Below are 22,101 nucleotides of genomic sequence, written 5' to 3'. Positions count from 1 at the left end.
CCCCACATCTGTAACATTCACCGTCACTTCTCCTGGAACGGTGTCGCTGCGGGTTGGTTGTTGTACGACGGGCCTCGACCACATCACTATCGTCACCCCTGGCTTGGTTAACACGAATATCATTGCTCCGCCCAGAGCCTTCGGGACACAGGACATGCTCCACCCGCTCTGCTTCTTTCAGTGCAGCTTCAAGTGTGGAGGGAGAAAACAACCGCATGTGCTCCCGCAGCCGTCCTGGTTGTAGTCCTCAGAGGAAAGCCTGGACAGTGAGCTCCTCCTGGACACTCTCGGTGAAATCGGGGTTCCCACGGCGAGTGTAACTCCGCAGGTCTGCAGCGTATGTACCTAAGCTTTCTCCCAGCTCTCTACGGCGCTTTGCTAGCCGGTCTCGGGCATCATCTACAAAAAGGTGACGGTCAAATCGACACTGGATAGCCCCTTTAAGCTTCAACCAATCTTGGAGCTCAGCTGGGCGCAGATCTGTCAGTATCTGCAATGCCTTCCCCTCTAATGAAAGAGCAACATGTCCGGCTGTCTCCTCATCAGACCATCTATTAATCTGTGCAGCCAGTTGAACTTGTAAAAGAAAAGTGTCAGCAGGCTCTTCCCCATTGTAGCGATGAAGCTTAATCATAGACTGTCCGTGAGGCTGTACGGGCTGGTTTACTGGTCCTATGGCGGCCCCCATGTGTTGACTTTCGGCTGGGACTTCATTCGCCCGGAAGCGGTTCCTCTCTCCCCGGTCCAGCTGAGACAGCCTCGGTGCGCTGTCTAGCATCACTTCCCGCCTCTGTCCACTGGACCCCGTCCACGTACCTTCTCCCATACACTGCCCCTGGCCTAATGCAAAGTCCTCCGTGCAAAGCTGTCGTCTCTCACCCCGGTCTTGGCGAGCGGGCCTCTGTTGCCCCGCGTCCCGCCACAGCACAGAAGGTTGGGGCGCACTAGCTCCGTCAGGACGACCAGCAGCAGCACTCTCCGGATCATTTTCACCAACTTTCCAGGGACCCTCCCTCAAAAGTGCCTCAAGGCTGGAGATCATGAGTTTCACTTCTCGTTCTGAAGACATCGCAGAACACTTCTGACACCAGTGTAACGGTAAATAGAAAGAATGACAGGAGCAAGTCTGGTCCGTACTGTGTATACAGTGTACGGTGCATACAGTATGCACCGCCCAGAGCGCGCGGAACCCCCAACAATTGCGCCTTGGAACAGTTCCTCGGCTTCGCCCGAGGAAGAAGGGAGTGTGTGATGTGCTGGTGAGTCTACAGAAAACTGAATGTGTTTGTAAAGATTGCTAAAAACATTAAACTGCAAAAACGGTGGTGTGTGTAAGTGTGCTTCGTTACCAGTACGTTTTAACAGATGAGGGAATGTTTTAGAAAAATGGCGCGTGTTGAAAACGCGAGTGATGAATAAAAAAAATAAATGTGTTGAACATGCTGGTTGGCCACCCCTGCACACTCGAACACATGCTGGTGAGACTGTATGGGGAACGGTGTAGTGTGGAATGTGAAAACCAGGTAAACCAAGACAGAAACTGAATGTAGATGAAGTGCTACTCACAGCAGTAGGTCAGCTGGTGTTTTTATTGTGCCGGCAGATAGCTGCCTATGCGCTTGCGTGAGTGGCTAGGTGCGCGCATTTGGCGCAAGCGTCACGGCTCACTCCGTGACAGTCCTGTGTTCTGGGGTGTTGCTTTCAGCCAGGTAGCGTTGGACTTCGCTCATTGAATCGGCTGTAGTATGAGAGGTCATCTTGCTGTCCTCAACCTCCATATCAAGAGGTTTCCAGAGAGGCCCTAGCAAATATTTAAGAGCTAATTCTTTGTTCATCATGAGTGTATCATCACATGACAAACTGCCACAGAAATTCACAAAGAAACACAAAGAAATGTGTTTTCATAGCTGGTTGTGATCCATGTGAGGAGCGAGGCTCTTCCTCTGCTGGCTCAGGCTCATGGCTCCTCATTTCAGCAGCTCACTCCCACTTCAGTCTCTGGACGGCTTCAGTTGCTTTTTCGTGGTGGTGCAGTGGTCAGCACTGTGGCCTCACAGCAAGAAGGTTCCCGGTTCGAGTGCATGTTCTCCTTGTGTCTGTGTGGGTTCTCTCTGGTACTCCAGCTTCCTCCCACAGTCCAAAGACATCAAGAGGGGACGAGGCTGATTGATACTCTAAATTGACCGAAGGTTTGACTGTGAGTGTGAATGGTTGTCTGTCTCTGTGTGTTGGCCCTGTGATGGACTGGTCACCTGTCCAGGGTGAACTCCACCTCTCGCCTGTAGATGCTGGGATAGGCTCCACCCCCCGTGACCCTTAATAGAAAGATAATATAGATAATAATAAGCAGAAGACAATGAATGAATAATATACTATAATATCATATCATATAATATATCATGACAGGACCCATGAATTCATCCAAACCTCACATTTCTTAAACAACCTTCCTGCTTGCTAGAACATTCAAGGGTGCAATGAGCTTCAGGAACTCCTCAGTGCCTCATTTTCAACAGTGGCCGGTGGCTGCATGTCGACCACAGCCTCATCCACTGCTTGCTCCCCCCCCCCCCCCCCCCCCCATGATGGGAGTTAAAGAAACTCAGCACAGGACAGTGATAGGAGGCTTGTTTCCTTGATGTGGGCTTCACCTCCACTGCTGTCCACATTTAACTGCTGGCTGATGCTGGTCCCCTGTTGAAACCTGGACCAGACCAGGGACCTTCAGACCTTCAGTCTAACGCTGTTCCAGCATTGGATGAAAGAGACTGGTGCTCTCATCTTCTTCAACATTGACTTGTTCTACCAGGACAAGAGAATCTGAGCTTGGATGTCATTTAGCAGTCAAAGGCTTGTTAAACTGGTCAACATCAGCTGGTGTTCACTCTGATGATGTAGCGATGGTCTGGATTCTTCCTTCTGGAGCACCAAGCTGCTGGGAAGAAGCCTGATGATGTCAGAGTTGTGTTCAGTGGCTCCTGCTGGGTCCATTTCTGGCAAATGGGCTCCAAAGAGTTCAGCTGTTTAAAAGGCTCAGAGAAAGCAGCACATCATGGTGGTCAGGAGACGAGGTGGCCGAGTGGTTAAGGTGATGGACTGCTGATCCATTGAGCTCTGCAGGCGTGGGTTCCAATCCCATCCTCGCCGTAGGAGACTTTGGTTTCTGCTCCTAGGTTCTGGAACGACTCTGAAGTGTGAGGCTTTTCAAGAGGAGATCCTGCAGCACCAGAGAGCTGCAGTTCCAGGACCCCACAGCACCACCTACTGAATTGGATGATAAAATGCAGTTCTGGGACTTTTGTTTTTTGGTCACAGCGCCACCTATCGAATTAGATGATAGCAAATTACTCCTTTCGGACTACAGTATTAAAGGTTTATTCCACCAAAATACTACTTCCTGTCCTTTAATTTCTGACAACTGTATAAAAGGATTATTCCAATTCCTCCAAAATACTTTCAAACAAGTTATAGTTTTAAAGGTTCATTCCACCAAAATACTTTCTAATTTATAGTTTTAAAGGTTCATTCCACCAAAATACTTTCTAATTTATAGTTTTAAAGGTTCATTCCACCAAAATACTTTTAAATTTATAGTTTTAAAGGTTCATTCCACCAAAATACTTTCTAATTTACAGTTTTAAAGGTTCGTTCCACCAAAATACTTTCTAATTTATAGTTTTAAAGGTTCATTCCACCAAAATACTTTCTAATTTATAGTTTTAAAGGTTCATTCCACCAAAATACTGCTTTCTGTCCAACTTCTCAGTTTTAAAGGTTCCTTCAGTTGAGGGCTCCTGGTTCTGTGTGAGGGGTTGAGGGTCGATATGGGATGATGAGGAAGATTTCATGTCCCGATGGTCCTGCTAAAGTAACTGTGAGTCATGACATCAAACAATGTCATCAAAATACGCTTGAACTATTAAAATGGCAATAAAATCTACTGGAATCATTTTACCACAAACACTTTTATTGTGTTTTTGTGAGCATCATTTTTCAAACATTATAACATAAACTTTAAAAAGGGTCCATTCACTAACACTCTTACTTGAAGGTAGTCACTGATATCAGTAAACAGCTGATAAAGATTTGTGTTCATGTTTTAATTCTCTACTCTGACCTGTGCTGAGACACTCGACCAGAGAGGAAGACCTGCTCAGCCTCCTGCATGGACCAATTCTGCAGCTCAGTGATGACGACGAGGGATTCAGCATTGAGTTCATTTTAAACTTTTTGGAGGAAACACCTGTAAATTAACCAGCAGTTACTGGTGATGCTTCACAGTTTCCAAGCTCAAACGGCCTCCTGCTTGTTGGACTCACAATTTCCAAAAAATGTAGACATCAAAAGTCAAATCATGTTTTTGTTTGGTTTTGTGTTGTTTTGTTTTTTACTGGAGGAAAACTTCAAATTGTGATGATGTGTCTGACTTAGAAACTGAACCCCCAAAAATCAAAAAGTCTCCTTCTTCTGTGCCGTGATCTCTGAGCTGATCATGATTGATCTCATCAATAATCCTTGGCAGCCGACCAGTCACACACAGCCCCCCCCCACACACACACACACTGAGACATGCAGCAGCTCACAGTAACTGCCTCAGTCACACAGCAGATAGACTCCTTTCTATAACAAGATAAGCAGTAGAAATGGATGGAAGTGATGATGAACTGATGAACAGGTGATTTGTCCAAAAGTCAACATCAGATTCATTTCCAATCTGTGGAAGCAGTTTCATCTTGAGGTTCCAGGTAAGAACAGCCAGCTGTGGGCTGACACACATCTCTTCAGGAGCACTTCTATGCTCCAAACTTGCCAGGCTGAATTGTGTCTGTATTCTGAGGGCAGCAGGAGGACGGAGGAGTGAGGACACACACATGTGGAACTGAGAGCAGCTGTGTGTGGGATTTCCCCAGCAAAGATAAAACCAGCTCCTTCATGCTGGCTATGAAGGCTCACAGTCACACTGACCCTGCTACAAATACTTTGATATGCAACAGACTGGTTTCTCTTCTGCTAGTTTGTTATCGACTGTTGTCACATTTATGGATCAATTTAGCTGATAAGATGAAGGCTCCAAAGGACCAGCTGGAGATGCCGGGGATTGAACCCGGGGCCTCATACATGCAAAGCATGCGCTCTACCACTGAGCTACATCCCCTCTGTCAGAGTCATTGTTTAACTGATGCAGCAACACAAACACAGACACAACATGGGAGGATTTTTACTCTAAGGGGGCAGGACCTTCTCCAGAGGTGATTGACACATGCGAGCTCTGGATTTCAGAGTTGTTTTGGTCAGGTTATGAAAGGGTAGTTGACTCAACTGGTATCTGTGTCAGTTAAAAGCCTCACAGTACTTCCATAATCTAGGAGCAGAAACTAGAGACACTTGCGACGAGGATGGGATTTGAACCCACGCCTGCAGAGCTCAATGGATCAGTAGTCCATCGCCTTAACCACTCGGCCACCTCGTCTGCCGACAGCAACCGTGACCTCTGAAACAGCTGAACTCTTTGGAGCCCATTTGCCAGACATGGACCCAGCAGGAGCCACTGAACACAACTCTGACATCATCAGGCTTCTTCCCAGCAGCTTGGTGCTCCAGAAGGAAGAATCCAGACCATCGCTACATCATCAGAGTGAACACCAGCTGATGTTGACCAGTTTAACAAGCCTTTGACTGCTAAATGACATCCAAGCTCAGATTCTCTTGTCCTGGTAGAACAAGTCAATGTTGAAGAAGACGAGAGCACCAGTCTCTTTCATCCAATGCTGGAACAGCGTTAGACTGAAGGTCTGAAGGTCCCTGGTCTGGTCCAGGTTTCAACAGGAGACCAGCATCAGCCAGCATTTAAATGTGGACAACAGTGGAGGTGAAGCCCACATCAAGGAAACAAGCCTCCTATCACTGTCCTGTGCTGAGTTTCTTTAAAAAAAAGTGAGACAACCTCAAGATTTTCTGTTTCCTCTTGTAGGATTTTGCCACAGAGAATCAGAGCCAATCAAAAGCTTGTTGGACTTTAACGTTGGAGGACTGAACAAGTCATGACATCATCAGTTTTACCTTCACAGGTGCTCAATTTACTTTACTTTCAATTTTACAGAGGTAGAACCTGAAATCGAAGCTGTCTGTCCAAAGAAGTGAGAGCTTCCCAGGTTGTGATGTTCTTGTCTACAGACTCTGTCTTGTATGGAGCTTCAGTCTTTAATGAAAAGACTCCTCCATTAATAACATCACTGTGCCTCTGCAGTGAATCAGTCACTCCATCCATTTTCTGTACCACTGATTTGTTAAAGGTTATGGGGGGGTGACATTTGGTGAGAGGCAGGGTTCACCCTGAACAGGTCACCAGTCCTCAGGTCCACTGAACAGGTCCCCCATGTGAGATGATGGCGTTGAAGGCAGAGGAGAAGTCCAGGAAGAGAAGGCGGACATAGGAGTTCCTGCTCTCCAGATGGGTGAGGGCTCTGTGGACCACTGGTGAAATGGCGTCATCAGTGGAGCGGTGTTGCCTGTAGGCGTACTGGTGGGGGTCCACAGAGACATTGATGGAGGCCTCTATGTGGGCCTTGACCAGCCTCTCAAAGTACTTCATGACTACTGGGGTGAGTGCAATGGGTCGGTAGTCATTTTGGCCTGTCACTGTGGAGCACTTGGGGACAGGGACAATAGTGGCAGTCTTTAGGCAGGTGGGGACAGATGGCAGCGCCCGTGAGGTGTTGAAGATGTCCGCCAGCACCTTGGACAGCTGTTGTGCACAGTCTTTCAGTCCTCACCCTGGGATGTTGTCTGGGCCTTTGCGAGGGTTGATTCCCTGAAAGGTCTTCCTCACGTCTGCTGTGGTCACACTGAGGGGCGTGTCGTCAGGTGGTGGTGTGAGTCTGGTGCTGGGGGGGGGGGGTGTCAGGGTCCTCGAAGCGGAGAAGAAACTGATTGAAGGAGTGAGGCGCTGGACCTGCTCTACTTGTGAAGTGTCATGAGATAACATTTGTTGTGATTTGGCGCTGTACAAATAAAACTTACTACTTAAATGGAAACTGTCTGGGGGGGGGGGGTGTAGCCTCCATCAGGGATGTGTTTGATGTCTGAATTCTGTCTTTGATGTCTGAATTCTGTCTTTGATGTCTGAATTTTGTTCATTGATCTCCTGCTTCAGTCTTTGATCTCTGAGTGATCCTAAACTCATCAAAGGATCACATCACCTTCACAATCTGTAAAGAACCTGGGTGTCATTTTGGACTCTGAGCTGAATTTCATTCCACAGGTCAAGAACATAACTAAGAGAGGTTTTTATCATCTTAAGAACAGAGCCAGAATCGCCCGTTCCTCTCAGGCCAACACGGAGGTGCTGATGCATGCTTTTATTTCCAGTCGTTCAGATTCTTGTGGTACCCTGCTGCTCTCTGGTCTCCCCAAAACAACCATCTACAATCTACAATGACTCCAGAATTCTGCAGCACGTGTGCTGACGAGGACCAGAGGGCGGGAGCTCATTACACCAGTTTTAAAGTCGCTGCATCGGCTCCCCGTGTGTTTCAGGATCAATTTTAAGGTTCTTTTAGTAGTTTTTAAGTGTCTTAATGGTCTTGGCCCACCTTATTTATCTGAACTGCTTTTGTCATATCAACCTTCGCGGACCCTGAGGTCCTCTGGCACCGGCCTTTTAGTCATTCCAAGAGTCAGAACTAAAACCCGCGGGGAGGCTGCATCCAGCCATTATGGCCCATAGTTCTGGAACAGCCAGCCAGAGAACATCAGGACAGCAGAGACTGTTGATGTTTTTAAAAGGAGGCTCAAGACTCCCCTTTTTAGCTTAGCTTTTAACTGACTTAGTCTCTCTTATCCTTTCATTTTATCACGATATCTTATTGTTACTTTAGTCTTTTAATTATTTTATTCTACTTTTTTATTAGCTCTTAAAACTTTTAGATTTTATATATATTTTATGTCATTCTGATACTTTAATATGATTGTAATTTCTGTTCTTTCCTACTCTACCTTCTTTTAGTCTTTTAGTTTTTAGCTCCAGTGTTTCCTGGTGGGGCCCTCCACACTGGGAGGTGTGTCTGGTCCGCCTGCGGGGGCGTCGTCCTTGGGATCGTCCAGGCCCGGAGAGCTGGGGGGCTCTGCATTATATGTGGAGTGTACCCGGTCTGTCCGGGTCGGGGGGGTCTGGGTGGCGGCGCTCCCTGTGGTTGTGGGCTGTGGCACCTCCTGGTGAGGATGGCTCCCATAGGTGGTCTTTCCTCACTAGGATTTTCAGTGCCCTGCCATGTTCCTACTTACAGTCAGTGTGTGGTTGTGTGTATGCGTGTGTGTGTGTGGGGGGTTGGTGTGTGCATGTATGTGGTCATGTGGGTTGGGAAGGCCGGGTTCTTAACATGTATTTATTGTATTGTTTTATATTTTATTGAATGTTGCCTGTTTTCTCTCAGTTCTGTGAAGCACTTTGTGTTGCAGTCTCTGGATGAAAAGTGCTGTACAAATATAAATAAAGTAAACTAAAGCAGACGGACGACTCGAGAATGAGAGAGGAAAGAGTAAACAAAGCAGACTCTTTTGAGGTCTTCTCCTTGGTCCCTTCATTTTTTGAGAAGACACTGGACTCAACTGCTGTCCATGATTCTGGATTGTGTTGATTGCGTTGTGAACGAGGATTTGGCCAGGTTTTGTAGGCGGGATCACTGGTGTGCAAACACACCTGACGCTGTGGAGAAAAGATGGCGAGCCACCCACAGGAGAGAGACAGTCGGAGTGGAAAATGGCGCTGCAAACCTCACCCACCCAGGTGACACTGACCCTGACGGTGGGATTGTGGTAAGACAGAACTGACAGGTTTCACAGAGACACCTTGAATTTCTTTTGGACTGATAACGGACTGAACGAAAAGACTGCTGATGAACGGGAGAGACTCTGATCATTGATTTGTGAGATTGAGTTGTAAATTGAAATATTTTGGCCCTGAGTTTTATTTTTATAACTTTGTTTTGTTCACGTTTCCTGATTGTGTGCCAAATCGGTGTTACATGAGTGGGTTGTTGAAAGGGAGTTCAAGCTTGGATAGAGCCGGTGAAACAAAACAACAGGAAGAGGGAACGTAGAACTAAAACTCATAAATAGGCTGAACCAAGATCAAATGAGAACCTAGACTGAGGAAACTCAAATAGACACCGTGAAGTAAACAAACAATCATAGAAATCCAGCCACCAAATTAAACCTCAACTCAAATAAGTCGGGTTAACTTCAAATAAGACTCAAAAGAGGTCAATAACCTGATTCTCCTGAGGTCTGGTTTCTGTCTGTTGGTTGGAGGGAGACTCCTTTATTGAATGTGTGTGGATGTAAAGGGTTTGGTACCACTAGTTTTTGTTTTTCTGACATTTTCTGTCTATAAAGAAGTCGGCAGTTTTATTCACTGACTAGTCTGTGGTCTGTTATTCTTACATTAGAATCAACCACTCACATGAGCCTAAAATCTCTGGTCCTCCACCTGAAGTGAGACACATGGGAACTTTGACCCTCATCAACCATGCAGGGAGGAGTTCTCAGAGTCTGATTGTGCTGATGAATCATCAGAACTCTCCATCACGCCGTGACGAGGACATCTCAGTGTCAAATCTGTCATTTCCTGCTGCCAGTAGGTGGCGCTGTGGTCACTGCTGACCTGTAGATGTGTTCAGACTGGGATGTTGATCAAACCTGGAAGTTTCAAACAGACCTGACAGGTGGAGAGGATTCAGAAGAGTTGAAGCTTCATTTTAGTTGGAGCCTGAAAATGAGGAGAGACTGAGGGCTCCCAGGAGTTGCAGGTAGGTGCTGCCCCCTAGTGACCCAGTGGAGAACAACATGTAATGACATGAATGTTCTCCATTTTTCCAGTTCTTGACTTCATTCATCCTCAAACTTCTTCAAGCTGGAAGAGAGTGAGATCATTTAAAGTAGAGAGTCAATAAATAAGGCTCTCAATGATAAAGCTCCATCCTATTTGAAAGAGCTCATTAGTCCCTACTGTCCGACCAGAGCACTCCGCTCCCAGAATGCAGGTCTTTTAGTGACTCCCAGTATCAATACAAACAGACTGGGAGGTAGAGCTTTTAGTTACCGGGCTCCTTTACTGTGGAACCAGCTCTCTCCATGGGTCAGAGAGGCAGACACTTTAACTACGTTTAAGTCCAGGCTTAAGACCTTCCTCTATGACAGAGCCTTCAGTTAGGACTGGTTCAGGTAGCTCTGAACCATTGATAGCTATGCTGCTATAGGCTTAGACTGCTGGGGGACACATCAGGTTACATTGAGCCCTTCCCTCCTCTCCTCTCCTCTCCCCCTCTCTCCTCCTCTCCTCCCTGCACATTTTACTTGTTGCACTTTGTAGTTTGGCCTTGGTGTCTCGCAGTCTCTCTGTGTTTCCACAGATCCACCGGAGCCCCAACCGCCGCCTGCATCGCCCCCCCCCCCCCTTATTCCCTACTGTTACACCGGCCTGCGCTCCCCTTCCATGAACAAGTCTGCCATCCAGTCCCCCATCAAGCTGGCTTGCTCTCCCTGCCTCCCCTACCAGAAGCTTCCTTCTTCAGCTGTTATTAACATTTCCGTGTTTCCCACATTTTGTATTGTAAACTGTTTTCTTGTCTGTAACAACATCTACTGCACGTCTGTCCGTCCTGGGTGAGGGATCCCTCCTCTGTTGCTCACCCTGAGGTTTCTCAGATTTTTCCCTGTTAAAAGGGTTTTCTATGGAGTTTTTCCTCAGTCGATGTGAGGGTCTAAGGGCAGAGGATGTTGTTATGATGCCATGTGAAGCCCTTTGAGACAAACTGTTTGTGAAAACGGGCTATACAAATAAAATTGCCTTGCCTTGCCTTGCCTAATCAGCATCTCATCACTCATTTGTTCTCTGGTGGTGACCTCACGACTCAGCAGTGTGACATCACACATTTCGCTGATGTCATCCTCAAGTGTGTCACTCAGTTCATGCAGCCTTCATTGTTTTATTTTATTATTTCCTTTCACTTTGATCTTCACAAAGACAAAGTGCGTCTGATGGAGGCACCACTGACAGAGTGGAATTTTTTATGTTGCCATGACAACGTGAGGCCCCTCACCTCCTCTGTTCCTTCTGCCAGTCGGCGTCAGAAGAGCAAGATGGCTGCTTCTCCATCTGGGTGGATGAGCAGCTCCTCCCATCTCAGGCAGACGCTCCCTGGCTGCATGTCAGCAGCTCCTCAAAGCTCCTTCTGGTTTCTTTGCTCTCCTGATGCTGCGCTGGTGGATTTGTCCACCTCTCATTCTCCAGGGTTCTCAGCCTCATGTTCTCTCCCTCCTGTTCCAGCTCCTCCAAGTTTCCAGTGGAAGTTTGGCTTTTGTTTGCTACTTTGTCTTTTCTCCTCTGTTGGTCCTTTGAGTTCCTTTGTTGTTCTTTGTCTTTTCATCATTCAAGCCTCCTTTTGTTGAACGCTCCTCTCCCCCGTCTGTATTTGGGTCCTGTTCTCCTCCACTTTGGCCAAGAAGGCGGCCCAACAAGAGTCACCAGTGATGTCACAGCTCCTGGATGCCCCGCCCCTTCATCTGGTGCAGGTCGTGTGATGTCACTGAATCCCACTCAGACCAAACCAGTCAGAGATCAGTGTGTTTGTGTCAGTGATGTCATCGCTGCTGACGTCACAGCCCTCCATCCACACACGCCAGACTGAGGTGGAGGAGGTGATGTTGGGGTTTTCAAGGTCTTCGTCATGAGTGGGAGGGGCTGAGCTGGTGAATGATCAGCTGACCTGGTCTGGGCTCAGTTCAGATGTTGAGCCACTGCTGACTGCCATTTGTCTGAGGAAGACCCAACGTTCCCCTCAAGAAATGGAGGGCAGTTTTTAGTGCAGCGTTCATTCTGGTTGGAGTTTTCCTTTCCTTTGCCCTGCACCTCTCTGGTGGGGAGGTGCTCCCTGTTGACGAGGACTCAGTGGAGAAGACTGGACCAGGACCTTCACTGGTTCAAGGAGCACCGAGGCAAAGGGAGGCCCAGACCAGCAGCCAGGGTGACCAGTTTGAAAAGCTGCTCCTCTTCCATGCTGACTTGTTGGTGTCTCCTCTTTTATTCCTGAGTGATTTTAATCTCAGCTCTCTGAACCTGAATGGAGCAGAACCAGGAAATCATTGCAGGAAATCATGGAGGAGAAATGAATGAATGAGACTTCCAGTCAAACTGAGACAAACGTCCAGGTTTGGTCATCAAAGATATCTGACGTTCATCAGTAGACTGACAAAGATGCTCATTATTATTGCAGCAGATTAAACTAGAGAATAAACAGGGTCTCACTTTGGAAAAAATATTGCAGGATATTTTTGTTTTATCTGAGAGGCTTTAATGTCTGTCTTTGATGTCTAAACTCTGACTCTGATGTCATTGGTGGTGACTGAATTCTACCCCCTGACAGACTGAAGGCTCATATTGGTGATGCAGGTAGGTGCTGCCCCCTAGTGACCCAATGGAGAACGACATGTAATGACATGAAGATTCTACATTTTTCCACTTGTGAGATAAAAATACCTCACAGCAAGAAGGTTCAGGGTTCCAGTCCCGGCTGGAGCACAGGATCTTTCTGTGTGAGTCTGCATGTTCTCCAGTTCCTGTGTGGGTTCTCTCTGGTACTCCAGCTTCCTCCCACAGTCCAAAGACATCAAGAGAGGACGAGGCTGATTGATACTCTAAATTGACTGTAGTTGTGACTGTGAGTGTGAATGGTTGTCTGTCTCTATGTGTTGGTCCTGTGATGGACTGGTGACCTGTCCAGGGTGAACCCCGCCTCTCACCTGTAGACTCTGCGATAGGCTCCACCCCCATGACCCTTAACAGGAATAAGTGGAAGACAATGGATGGATGGATGTTGGAAACGACTGCAATACAGTCTATAAATATTCTAGTTCCATACATGGGAACGTGGTTCTTCTGCTCTTTAACATCCTCCAATAGGAATGGACCGTCTATGACAAAGTATCAATAAATCTATCAAGGAGGAAGAAGAATTCTGATCAAAGAATTGAAGTCAATCTGGAGATCAGTTGATCTCTGGAAGGAGGAGGAGGAGTCATCCTGTGCTTTTATCTCTCTGTTCATGTTTCCTGCTGAGTGTGTGTGTGTGTGTGTGTGTGTGTGTGTGTGTGTGTGTGTGTGTGTGTCCCAGCTGCAGCAGTCAGTTCAGGTTCCTTCAGTGTGACTGAGGGAGGTTTCTGTCCGATGGTTTCTCCCAGTGTGAACACAGCCTGACTGCTGATGCTGTGCCGACTCTGACAGTGGTTCAGTTTTTCTCAGTGGCTTTGTTGCTGCTCTCAGATCAGAATGAAAGTTCTCTCAACTCTGAGTTCAGCCTCCACAACATGGAGTCACTTGTTTCTCCTTCCTTTGATCAAATAGCGAACGCTTTTGGACGAGGAGGGAGGAAACCACGGCGTTTCACTGCTTTACATTTCGAATCTCACGCCAAGCCGGAGAAGCAGGTCCTGAATCAGTCACGTGGTCACTGCCGGCTGGAGAGGCTTCGGACGTCACCACATACGTCATCAAAACGCGCTTCACAGAACGAGACGAAGACGCGGGAGGTTTTCAAACAAGGAAAGAAGGAGAAGTCCGTGAACCCCCGGCCTCGGTCTTTGTCTCCTGAAGGCTGAGTGGCGCCGGTAGAACCTCAACATGTGCGCCGCGCAGCTGCTGCGGGTGTCGGTCCAGGAGCGGATCCTCGCCGCCGCTGAAGACTTCCTGCTGCAGCTGGGAGAAGGAGACTCAGCGGCTGGAGTCCCGGTGCTGAGAGCGCTGCTCACCGAGCGGCTGGCGGCGGCCGCGGAGCAGATCGTGGCTCTGCTGGAGGAAACCGTGGCGGAGTACGAGCGGGAGAACCGCCGGCAGAGGTTGCTGCTCGATGCCGTGCTGAAGCCCCGAGTCAGGCTGGACAGAGCAGGTGAGTCCCCGCAGGGACCTGCTGCATTGTTCCCAACATAAAGGGAGGTTTTAGTAGCTCAGAAACAAAGTCTAGGAATTCTAGCTGGAGCTTCATCAGACCAAGTGGTCCAGACCAGCTGGAAAAACCCCTGAGACAAAGTCAAAGAGCAGGCAGCACAATGTTGGTGGGACTCAGGCAGCACACACACACACACACACACACACACACACACACACACACACACACACACACACACACACACACACACGTGTCAGCAGTCTCTCTGTCTCCTGCAGCAAGTCACATGATATCCAAATGAGTCCTGTCAGAATGAACCAATGTTACAGCAGCTTTAGGGGACAAAATCCAAAGGCAAACCTCCTGCAGACACCAGTGAAGCTCTGTTGTTTCATTTCAATGCAGTTTCAGTCCAGATCAGTGAGTCCAGAGCTGCTAGCTTGACAGCTAAACACGGAGCATCACAACACTCAGCAGGACCAGAGCTTTTCTTTAATCTCTTCTTTTTATTCCTCCCTTTTCTTTCTCACCTGTCTTCATTCTTTTTGACAGTTTTTCCACACTATCATCACGTTCAAGTCAAGTCAATTTTATTTGTTTGAACCAAATCACAACAAAGTTCTCTCATGACTCTTTACTAGTAGAGCAGGTCTCGAACCAAACTCCTTCAATGAACCTCCACCCAACAGTTCTCCACCAGCAGCACATCCTGCAACAGTGGTGATGAAAACCTTCCTTTTAACAGGCAGGAAGGTCGAGCAGATCCAGGATCAGTGGGGACGGCCTTCTGCTTTGACCGGTTGGAGGGAAAGAGAGCAGGAGAGCGGGGCAGAGACAAAGACAGAGAATGGAGGAAGACAGATATGCAGAAGGAAAGAGAGGGACAGAGATAAAGAGAGAGAGAAAGGAAGAGACTGATGGACAGACGGGGACGTGAGCAGGTGGAGCTACGGGTGGCAGCTTGAGCCTCTTCAGGTCTGCAGCCTCCTCAGCAGCACCCGTGATCTGGGATGAGGGGAGAAGAGGAGTTAGTAATGTGTGTGATTTATGTATGACACATATAGGAGGACAGAGAGGAGGAGAGAGAAGCCCAGTGCCCAGTTCTGTGTTGAGGGAATGCGTTGCTCTGCAGCTCACCTCCAAGCTGCTAGGGGGTGTGGCTGTGTCTTTCTATGGTTTCGGGGGCTCTTGTCAGATTCCAAAACAAAACTATTTCCAACAGAAAGTCCAGTGCTTCTCTTTGAACGACTTTGTTTTCATGAATCAAACTTAAAACCTTGAACATGAAAAACACGACTTGTGGCCATTTTCTTCCGGAGACGCACATTTTGTCGTGGAGGTTCTTCCACCTCTAAATGCATTCGGCGACTCCTCTGAACGGACCAATCACAGTCCTTGATGTTCACGTCACGACGTGTCGACACAATGAATAGTCAGGACATTTTGGAGGTGCACGTCTGCTGCGGCGTAGGGTCCATGTAGGTCTGCGTCGACAGTGTAGGTACGGCGTTGATGCCATGCAGAAGCATAAACCAGGTTGAAGCCTACAGCAAAATATCGAAGGGCCGGTTTAAGCTGTCCTAACTATAAGCTTGATCAAAAAGGAAGGTCTTGGGGGGGGGGGGGGCATCCCGGACTCAAACTGTTCCACAGGAGGGGAGCCTGATAGCTGAAGGCTCTGGCTCCCATTCTACTTTTAGAACTCTAGGAACCACCAGTAACCCTCCATCCTGGGAGCGAAGGGTTCTAGCTGGATAATAGGGGACTAGGACTGCTTCACTCAGCCTTGCCGTGTCGTGTGTGTGTGTCAGGCTGGCCCAGGATGCTGTGCATGTTGCTTCTTTTGTGACATTAAGATGTAGGCTGACACGGATATTATAAAGGCCTACTTTAAAAAAAGAAAGATTTTTCTTGGCGACCTTGGGTTGGACTGGCCGTTCAAGAATTGTCCATTTGTCCCATTATAGACACTAACATTCCAACGAGTGAATGTGATTATGAATGGACAAAGGCATTCAGCAGAGGGGACCTATGACCTTTGACCTGGGTGACACAACGTTGATCCAAGCATCTGAAGCCAGCGTTTCTGTTCCCAGTTTGCTGACTGGTCGTCAGTAGCAGGACGTCTCTTTTCATTGAGTTGATTTCTGTTTCTGTCTGTTGCTCCGCTGTTTCAGAGTCAAATGAAGAGATTTCTGATGTTGCTGTTTGTGTCCTGCAGATGTGGAGCAGCTGCTGGTGATTAAAGAAGAGGTTCCCCCTGAGCTGCAGGACCCAGAGCCCCCCCACATTAAAGAGGAGTGGGAGGAGCTCTGGACCAGTGAGGAGGGAGGGCAGCTTCAAGGGCAGCAGGAGGCTGATATCACCACGTTCCCCTTCACTCTGGTCCCTGTGAAGAGTGAAGGGGACGAAGAGAAACCTCAGTTCCCACAGCTTCATCAGAGTCTAACTGAGGAGAACTTGAAAGAAGAGTCTCTGAGCAGCAGCCCAGTTCATCCTCTGAAAACAGAAGCTGATGGAGAAGAGTGTGGAGGACCAGAACCACAACCAGAACCAGCCAGCAAGGTAGATCCAGATGCACTTGTACAACCTAAGACTGAAGACCAGATGTCAGACTCTTCTGAAGCTGAGACTGAAGTCAGTGAGGATGATTGGGTCAGACCTGATAACACGGCCACCTCTGAGCACAAGGAACCCTTTGGCTCAAGGAGGAATTTGCTTCAGAAACTGAGCCCAGGACAGGAAGTGAGTCATTGCAGCTCAAAAGAGCAAAAACTAAAAACTGGAAGAGAATCAGAAATCATCAGGAACGTGACCTTTGGTCCTTCTGAATCTGAGACAGAAGTCAGTGAGGATGAGCATCCATTTAGGTGCTCAACATGCAGTAAAGGTTTTCGTTACAGAAGTAGTTTGGATACTCACATGAGAACACACTCTGGTGTGAAACCATTCCCATGCTCAGTGTGTGGCAAAAGATTCTCAGAAAAGCGACATCTTAAAACGCACATGAGAACACATACTGGAGAAAAACCATTCCCCTGCTCAGTTTGCGGCAAAAGATTTTCTGTAAAGGGATGTCTGAATAGACACATGAGAACACATACTGGAGTGAAACCATTCCCATGCCCAGTTTGTGGCGCAAGATTCTCAACGGGGAATCTGAAATCACACATGAGAACACACACTTTGGAGAAACCATTCCCCTGCTCAGTTTGTGGCAGAACGTTTTCAGAAAAGGGATGTCTGAAAAGACACATGAGAACACACACTGGAGAGAAACCTTTTCCATGCTTACTTTGTATCAAAAAATTTTCAGAAAAGGGATGTCTGAAAAGACACATGAGAACGCACACTGGGGAGAAACCATTCCCCTGCTCTGTTTGTGGCATAAAATTTTCAGATAAGGGATGTGTGAAAAGACACATGAGAACACATACTGGGGAGAAACCATTCCCTTGCTCAGTTTGTGGCACAAGATTCTCAGTGAAGGCACACCTAGAATCACACATGAGAGCACACACTGGGGAGAAACCATTCCCCTGCTCAGTGTGTAGTAAAAGATTCTCAGAAAAGGGACATCTGAAAAGACACATGAGAATGCACACTGGGGAGAAACCATTCCCCTGCTCAGTTTGTTGCAAAAGATTTTCAGAAAGGGGATGTCTGAAAAGACACATGAAAGTGCACACTGGGGAGAAACCATTCCCTTGCTCAGTATGTCATAAAAGATTCCCAGAAAAGGGACATCTGAAAAGACATATGAAAATGCACACTGGGGAGAAACCATTCCCCTGCACTGTGTGTGGCAAAAGATTCTCAGAAAAGGGATGTCTGAAAAGACACACGAGAATGCACACTGAGGAGAACCCTTCCCCTGCTCAGTTTGTGGTAAAAAATTCTCAGAATAGGGACATCTGAAAAGTCACATGAGAACCCACACTGGGGAGAAACCATTTCTCACGACTTGGCTCTGAAGCAATGGCAAAACAGTGGGAGATGTGGGTAGGAAGCCAAATAATGTTTTTTTTAACCAAGAAAACAACAACAAAACAAAATAGAACAAAAAGAGCCATGGGATTTGACAGGCAATGGAGTCAATGTTATGGTTGCATGAGTGTAAGGGAGCTGTAAGAAAGAGATGTTGGCTGCTGAAAATGAAAGTGACAATGGATGAGGAGGAAGAGCGGCTCCTGGCCGGCAAGGCGGGTTCTTTATGTAGAGAGCAACTAACCAACTAGGAGGAATGAACAGCTCCCCACTCTCCAGCTCCCTGCTGCAACACAAGAAACATCATGAAAGACATCAGCCAAGGGACCATCACACCCCCCTACAAGAACAGGGTCCTGAAGGGAATCCCGCTACCAAAATACCATGAATGTAATTTTTCTTGAATCCCAAAATGATAATTCACTAAACCTCTAAAAACCATATACGTCCCCCATTGGACTGCTCAGATAAGGTCAAACTATCAGGAGGGGAACCAGTGGCCTGCTCCGGTGGTCCAGCATCTCTTGTTGCAATTTAAGAGGCTAGGAAAAGACAAGAGGAGAACCAGAGAGAGGAAAACCGGTCACAATCAAATACCACACTGAGGAACTCTAGACAACACATCCACCACCACTTTGTTGGTCCCCTTCACATAGCGAATATCCAGTATGACTGCAGGAACAGAGACCACCTGACTGGTCTCTGGTTGGGACACTGCAACGAATGAAGGAAGGTGAGTGGATTATGGTCAGTGGAGACAACGTGTCTACATGGAGAACAATGATGAGAACACACAGCTGAGAGACATCAGTCTTGCTGAGTTAGTTAACAAAGGAAAAGATGAGACGACGCAACAGAGAAACTTCCTTTGTCCATCCTGTGTTGTGTGACTGAAGCTGAGGAGAAACTGAAACTAATCATGGTGGTGGAGGCCAGACATGAAGGTTGTGGGTGTAAAGAGTTTTTGAAAGCAGAAGGGAAAACACATCAGGAAAGAGACAGGATGAAGCTGAAATCATGGAGCCACCATTGGATAGGAGGGTGTGAGAGCTGATCTGATTTCTCTGAGGTCACCATCAAAGATCCACTTGGCACCAAGTACTGATCTTTATATTGATGTATTGATCCCTGATCAAACACTGAATTGTCTTTGAGATGTGTGAAAATAAATGAGTGGGCGGAGTCTCTGATATCAGTGATGTCATCCAGCTGATGGAGAAATATGTGACATCAGCTGGAGCCTCCGGTGAAGTACCTTTAGTAGTAGTACACATGCAGTATACGCTCAGTACCGGCTCCTACACAGACACAGCGAGCGCTGCTTTAACAAATACATGGTTCCTATGGGAGGGATTGGTTGGATTTCTGGTGGATCAGGACCAGGACTGAAGTTGGTCCCTGACCGTCCTGGAGGGGCGGCTGTAACACAGGATGAGTTTTCACAGTGAAGGTCTTCTTCTTCTACAGCTGAATTAAAGTGTAAACAGCCGTCTACACACCTTTAACTGTCCTTATAAACTTGTCTTTTAATAAACTTTCTGTTCTCTTTTAAAGTTGTCAGTGCTTTTGTTGACATGCAGAGGCTCTACTTGATCACCACCCTGGTGTTTGACTATTTGGAGTGGATGTTCTTGTTATGATTTGTCTGTTTATCTGCTGCCCCCAGGACCTGCGTTGGGAGCTAATTAGCAGTATGCACCAAAACCTAGTTAGACATGGATGCTCTCAAACCAAATCCCTGCCATCGTTCGAAATAATAAAAACACAAGAACACATCTGAGGTTCCTTTTTAGTTGGAATGTTCCTTTCAGAGCTTTAAGAGTGCGGAGAAGGATTTTAAACTCTGTTCTGGATTGGTGATGTGGTCTCTCCTCCTAGTTCCTGTCCATGCACGTGCAGCTGCTTTCTGGAGCAGCTGCAGTCTTGAAGTGGAGGTTCACTTTTCTGGACCTTTGGCCTTCCCAGCTCACCAGGGTGCTCCCAGCAACTGGAGACAGTTTTGGACCCATTGGGTCTGGTCCTGCTGACGCTATCTGCAATGCTCGTGCTAGCGCGAGTGGATAGGCCTGCCATTTAAATACCATCTTACTCACTCCACAGCAAATTCCAGGCGACTGAAATAAAACTCCAGAATATCAATTTAAAGTGTTTGTTGATAGAATCATTCTGGGGAGGAAACTTTTAGTACATCGCGGTTCTTTTGAGGGACAAACCTCAGATTTCAGGTGTAATTTTACCTCTCCTCTAGTCGGTAGAAGTGGGCTCACGTTACAGCTTCAGAGGACTGTTATGCTACTGACTGAATGTATTCCTCAGCCATTGATGAGTCGGCCGATATTTATCTATAATATATATTTATATATCCAGTGACTTCTACCAGTGCTGTCTCTGTGCTGGGCTCTAAAACCAGACTGAAACCCTCAAATCAACTCTTGTTATGGAGGAAGTCACTCAGCTGATTAGCAGCTGCTTTCTCCAGGATTTTAGAGAGGAGGGGAGGTTAGCTATCAGTCCATAGTTGGCTAGAACCTCAGGGTATCCACAGCTTCCCTGACCAGGACTTGAACCCTAGGCTGTGGCAGTGAGAGCACCAATTCTAGCCACTAGACCATCAGGGACCACACTGACCAGAGTTTGTCCTTGCAGGAGTCAGTGACTTAATGGAGTCTAACAAAGGGTTGAACCTGAATGAGACAGTTTCCCTTCAACGTGGGGCCATGGCAGAGTGAACCAAGAACACTACAATGGGGGTGAGAGTGGAGCCATGATGGACTCACAGTTCATCACCTCCACCATCATGTGGACCACCTGATCACCTCTCCCTCAACCTCTAAATAACTCATTCCCTGACCAGGAATCAAACCCAGGCCGCGGCGGTGAAAGCGCTAAATCCTAGCCTCTAGACCATCAGGGACCACACTGAGCTCTCCAACAACAGAGACCATAGACAATGACTCAAGAACACAGGACTCTGTGGTCTCAGCTTGAGATGCAGAGGGTCCACCAAGACCACCAGACACCTCAGCCCCCTAAAGACAGTCCACCCCCAGGATCCTGCCCCCTCTGCTCCAACTCAGCCCTCCATTCATAACGTGACTTTGTCTCAGTCTCTTCACAATGCCAGTCACTGAAACACTGACAATGTGATGGGGGCTTCCTGTCTTTACTGCATTTTCTTCAAGGCTCACAACTGCTACTTCCTACAGTCGTCTCTACTGTGTACTTGTACTACCAGTTGTTATGAGCAACTGTGGATTTCTAAATATTCCAGTCCTCAGTTTGCAACTGTATAGTGATGATGGGTCAGTTTAGAGCTGTCAATCAATGTTAATAATTGATCTTAACATCTGAAGATTATTTTAGGAACACAAATACTTTTACTTCATTCTGAGGATGAGCAGACATTCAATATAATTCTCATTTCCTGGTCAAAGACTCCTGCTAGTCAGAGAGGATCTGGGCTGGATTGGAAAGCTTCAGAGAGGAAAACCTTCACTCTGGACTGGACTGAGAACGGAGCAGCCTCAGCTTCCTGGAGCCTGACTTGCCTCTGTGGTCTAAGGCTGTGTGGGCTGACATCACAGTGAAACTACTGAGATCACAGAGCCTTTGAGATCACAGGCTGACTTCCTTTTTATCCCTAAAATGAAGAATAAAATGTTGTGTCTGTGTTTGTGTTGCTGCATCAGTTAAACAGTGACTCTGACAGAGGGGATGTAGCTCAGTGGTAGAGGGCATGCTTCGCATGTATGAGGCCCCGGGTTCAATCCCCGGCATCTCCAGCTGGTCCTTTGGAGCCTTCATCTTATCAGCTAAATTGATCATTAAATGTGACAACAGTTGATAACAAACTACCAGAAGAGAAACCAGTCTGTTGCATATCAAAGTATTTGTAGCTGGGTCAGTGTGACTGTGAGCCTTCATAGCCAGCATGAAGGAGCTGGTTTTATCTTTGCTGGGGAAATCCCACACACAGCTGCTCTCAGTTCCACATGTGTGTGTCCTCACTCCTCCGTCCTCCTGCTGCCCTCAGAATACAGACACAATTCAACCTGGCAAGTTTGGAGCATAGAAGTGCTCCTGAAGAGATGTATGTCAGCCCACAGCTGGCTGTTCTTACCTGGAACCTCAAGATGAAACTGCTTCCACAGACTGGAAATGAATCTGATGTTGA

At 47.3% G+C, this 22,101-nt stretch overlaps 3 non-coding genes across 3 annotated transcripts; 1 reads left to right on the top strand and 2 right to left on the bottom strand.

Moving 5' to 3' along the window:
- Window positions 1-5,083: 5,083 nt before the first annotated feature.
- trnaa-ugc (transfer RNA alanine (anticodon UGC)) lies at window positions 5,084-5,155 on the bottom strand. The gene has a single exon. It is a non-coding gene; the product is annotated as a tRNA-Ala (tRNA).
- A 233-nt stretch (window positions 5,156-5,388) lies between these two features.
- On the bottom strand, window positions 5,389-5,470 carry trnas-acu (transfer RNA serine (anticodon ACU)). The gene has a single exon. It is a non-coding gene; the product is annotated as a tRNA-Ser (tRNA).
- Window positions 5,471-21,637: 16,167 nt separating this feature from the next.
- Window positions 21,638-21,709, top strand: trnaa-cgc (transfer RNA alanine (anticodon CGC)). Its single transcript has one exon. It is a non-coding gene; the product is annotated as a tRNA-Ala (tRNA).
- Window positions 21,710-22,101: the final 392 nt, after the last annotated feature.

This window comes from Aulostomus chinensis, chromosome 1, assembly GCF_037954235.1.
Source record: "Aulostomus chinensis isolate RoL2024-O1b breed Wild chromosome 1, RoL_Achi_v1.0, whole genome shotgun sequence".
In the NCBI taxonomy this organism is placed as follows: domain Eukaryota; kingdom Metazoa; phylum Chordata; class Actinopteri; order Syngnathiformes; family Aulostomidae; genus Aulostomus; species Aulostomus chinensis.
Note: the sequence above shows the minus strand (reverse complement) of the source record. Positions and strands in the feature narration are given on the sequence as shown.